This window comes from Bison bison, unplaced genomic scaffold (assembly GCF_000754665.1).
Source record: "Bison bison bison isolate TAMUID 2011002044 unplaced genomic scaffold, Bison_UMD1.0 scf7180017864295, whole genome shotgun sequence".
Taxonomy (NCBI): Eukaryota; Metazoa; Chordata; class Mammalia; order Artiodactyla; family Bovidae; genus Bison; species Bison bison.
This window is the reverse complement of record NW_011494867.1, coordinates 11,329,505-11,334,234: the sequence shown is the minus strand read 5'-3', so window position 1 is coordinate 11,334,234 and position 4,730 is coordinate 11,329,505.

Sequence of the window (4,730 nt, the reverse complement as noted above, 5' to 3'; positions counted from 1 at the left end):
GAGGTCAAGCTGGGTGGAGCCAACGAACCCAGGAGGTGAGGCCTATCAAGTCGATGTCACTGATGCCTGAGTTCAGGGATCAGCTCTGGGGGAGACGCCTGGCCTGTGGTGTTCACCAGTCCCCGCGCGGTGTCATGCCCAGCACGGCCTATTCCGCACTGCCCTGTGACGCCACGGACGGGAGCTGAGCTGATGCTCACAGGGGTTCTCTCCAGCCTGGCCGGCTCCCCGACACCTCCTCCAGCTCCCAGGGCCGGAGCAGAGCCGGCACACCGCCCCCCACCCACCCCCCACAGCCCACACTGCAGGACGACCTTCTGGTTTTCATCTGCCCAGATGGGAGGCAGGCTTGGTCTCTCTGAAGACAGGGCAGCTGGATCTCACAGGAGGCAGTGTCTGCATCCCGGTTTTGCCTGCCGGCCACAGTACTAGTGGCTCCTGTGGTTTTACGCGGGAGGCCTGCAGCGGCCTGTGACTTAAAACGGGGTGGCTGGGGCTCATCCCATTCCCCCAGAGACACATCACATATTCAGACCCACGGCGGTGGGAGTCGCTGCCCACAGACGTTGGAGGCGGAGCTGAGATTCCTCACCAGGAGGGGAGAGGAGTTCTGAAATGAGAACTCCAGAGAGAAGTGGCATGCGAGGACCCCACGGGGACTGCGTGGCTGACGGGGGCTCGAACCGATTCCCATAATTCCCTTCTTCCCTCGCGCTTTCCTTCTGTCTCTCCCCTCTCCCCTGCACATCCCTCTGATATGTATTCAACTCTGTCTGCCGACATTCACAACCGTGGCAGAGACCGGCATCTCTGCTCCTCGGGCAGAAGGCCCACTTTGGCAGGGGCAGGGGGGCACCACGCGCTCTTTTCACTGTGTTTTAAAGTAGAGACATCATTTACATGCCATGGAACTTGCCCTTTGCAGCAGCCATCCTGCAGTCTTTAGCTCATTCACCATCTTGGTGTGTTTAAGACCCGGCAAGCCTTCCATTCCGAGGTCCGGCCCTTCCTGGGGTCACTGCTGTGGAGAGTTCCTCCAAGTGTCAGAGGGAGATGGTGATCGCCCAGACCCCAGAGCTCGGACGCTGGACTCCGCAGACAGCTCACAGGAGATGCCCTCACGCGGCAGCTGTCATCACGCCTCACTCAGTGGTGGGCCCTGGGTGGCGTGGGGACCGAAGGAAGGGAGCAGCCAGACCCCGCTGTCTAGAGGCTCACAGCCCTTGGGGTGCTCGCTAGTAACTGCTGGAGAGAAGGCAGGGAACAGCTTCCTAAGGACCGCAGGCCTTCAGGGGAGCCTGTCCCACGCTCTGTGCTCATGGCTCTCACCCACCCTCTGTTTTTCGAACTTCTAAAGACAGGTGTTTACGTGACTGATCAGGGCAGGGTTGGGAATGCCACCCCCTGCGTGGGAAGTTGAGGACAGGTACTTGGTTGGGAGAGCTGCCTGGGGAGACGGGGTGATGTGGGGGTGTCGGGCAGTCAGGACTTCATTCCAAAACCCCGGATCTTCCTCCTGTGGCCTCTGCAGAATGGAAAGTGCTGGTTTCTCGTCCCACCAGGACTCAGATGTCACCTGTCCTGGCTCTGCCATTCATTACCCACAGGACACTGGACCAGGGTGTCTCTCCAAGTTCCCTGTCTCCCCATGCGATGTAGAGACAGTGGCCGCGGGCATCACATGGGTGGCTCACTGCCTCCCTCCCCAACTGCACCTGGCTCCCAGGGAGCAGTCAGGGGGTCTGGAAGTGATCGCAGCTGTTTCTGCGCCGGGGACGTGCTGTGAGGCCGTGGGGAGTGGTCCTTGGGTCGTTCTTTCTCACCGTGGTGCTCCTCTCTCACCAAAGCCTTGTTTTCCTCCTCTGTAAAGTGGGGGCCATAAGTGTACCCATCATGTAGGATTGAGGGAGAGTGAAGACGTGCAGGGGATGTCTTAGCACCGTGCCTGAAGCCGGACCAGGTCTTTCCCCTTTCTGTGCTACGTGTCCTAGAACTCGCTCCAAACAGCTGCTCCCGTGCGTGCGTGTTCCAGACTTAAGGAGGGACCCCCATCTCTCCTCACCTGCATCCTGAAATTATGCACATTGACCCACCCTCCGGCAGAAAGGCCTGGAAGCGGGCATCTCATGGAAAAGCAGTTTGCAGGATTCAACAGTTAAACTCTTGCCCCCGAACAACCATCAGAGGCCAAGAGCCATTCACGAAATGATATTAATACATAACCCAGCCTTGAGTGACAAGGTGAAGGTCAGGAAAACACGGGCTGATGGAGCTGTTAGGTCTGAGCACAGACCTTCCTTGCACGAGCTGCAGGGCACACACCCCTGTGAACACGAGGGCAGTGGGTGCTCCTGAGAGCGGACAGCCCCACGCCTGCCGTGACCTACAGGGGCTGTGGTGACAGCGACGAAGCAGTTTTCCTGGGACGTTTCCCACACATGGGCCCGGGGTTATGCAAGCCTCTGGCCTCCTGGACACTTCCCTCGTTTCAGCAACCGTCTGGACACCCAGCGCATACACTCTCTGCTCGCACGCTCTCTGCTCACTGTCTCTCCTCCTCCTGGGTCCATCTGTCCTTCAAGGTGAACTCCAAACCTACAGGGAAGACCTGTCTGATTTTCCCTTTTGTGTTTTTTGTTTCTCTTTTCCTTTCTCTATTTGGCTGCACTGGGTCCTAGTTGAGGCACACGGGATCTTTAGTTTTGGTGGGCAGCATCTTTAGTTGGGGCACACGGGCCCTAGTTCTCTGACTGGGGATGGAACCTGGGCCCCTGCGTTGGGAGCATGGAGCCTTGGCCAATGGACCACCAGGGAGTCCCTGCCCATTTTTCCTTGAGAGAGAGTCAGTGATGGCCCCTCGCTGTCGTGGGGTCGGGAAGCTCCAAGCTGGGCTTTGTGTCCAGTGTCTTGACTTCCCCTGAGCTGCTTCTCCATTCTGCTTCAGGAACCCACAGCCCTCTTCTCTTCCCCCAGAATCCCTAACTCAGGCGTCCTCAGACCTCAGCTCACAATTTCTCCTTCTCCCGTGCAGCCTCAAATGCTTGCACAACGCCTGCCCCTTGGCCCTGCTGGGGCCCCCGGTCCACTGGGCACCTCATTCCTCTCCGTCCGCCCCTCCTGCCCTGCTCAATTCCATATCCAGGGGCCCATGATTCATAGCCACACTCTCAGAGTGCAGCCCCCAGGGCGCTGGAGAGAACTCTCATCTTGCAGGGCCATCGACGAGTTCTTGTTGATCCAGCATTTTTTCTAGTTTAACCACTGTCTGTGGTGGCGGGATAGAGGAGATGGGTGACATACAAGCCAACCCCCCTTCCTCTGGAAAAATCAGATCAGAAATAACACTTTCTCTTTAAGAATGATGAGCAGCTTCTGAGCAGTTCAGTGTGAGGCAGCGAGAATAAAGACCACAGAGAAGATTTTCAGAATTCACTTGTTTCCTTTTTGCCTTTATAGGTGTGAATCCCACCTAGACAAGGAAGAATTCTGCTGGTGTGAATAAATGTGACTGGTTCCTTTGCTTACGGATGTTTTAAAAATCTTTTATGGCCTTTTGCTCGTCTAAGAGCCTTGGAAGCATGTTGGATGATTAGATGAGTCACAAATTAATTATGGTGAAATGCACTCTTTTCATATTTTTATTCAAATTTTATTTCTTTAATTAATTTCTATTGGAATACAGTTGCTTTACCATGCTGTGTTGGTTTCTACTGTATGCAAAAGATGGGGTATATATACAGACAGTGGGGTGTTGTTGTTATTGTTCAGTCGCCTGGTCACGTGCGACTCTTTGCCACCCCATGGACTGCAGCACACCAGGCTTCCCCGTCCCTCACCATCTCCCAAAGTTGGCCCAAGTTCATGCCCATTGCATCAGTGATGGCATCCAACCATCTCATCGGTGGAATATTATTCGGCCATAAAAAGGGGAAACATTGGGTCACTTGTTAAGATGCAGATGGACCCAGAAATGAACTCTTTCAGATGGCGTCATTTGATGTACAGGACCTGGGGGTGAGCTCCAAGGCCTCCCGCAGTGTGGCATGCCCTCAGAGCCTGGGCCACCACCACGTAAGCTCCCGGTGTGAGGGGAGCTAATTGAGGTGTAATTAGCATGCTTTTCCAGAGAAGGCAATGGCACCCCACTCCAGTACTCTTGCCTGGAAAATCCCATGGACCGAGGGGCCTGGTAGGCTGCAGTCCATGGGGTCGCTAAGAGTCGGACACGACTGAGCAACTTCACTTTCACTTTTCACTTTCATGCATTGGAGAAGGAAATGGCAACCCACTCCAGTGTTCTTGCCTGGAGAATCCCAGGGACGGGGAGCGTGGTGGGCTGCCGTCTATAGGGTCGCACGGAGTCGGATACAACTGAAGCGACTTAGCAGCAGCAGCAGCATGCTTTTACACTTGATTTAGTTTTCCTAAAATCCAAACACAGTTTGACGTTTTCTTCCATTCGGAGGTGATCGGTCCCCTAAAGTAACAGAGGAAGACAAAGCAAAGACGAGACACATTGCTGTCTGCTCTGGGGTCCTGAGGCATCGTTTGATGACCCCCTCTGCCTAGAAATGGGAAAACCGAGGCCCACAGCACCCAGTGAATGACAGAGTCCCAAACACCCTCAGCAGTTCTTAATCCTAGTCTGAGGTATAACCTGAGATCCAGGTAATCCCCCTGGACAAACCCAGCTTCCCCTCGCCTTGCAGGCAGGCAGAGGACCCTTGTCT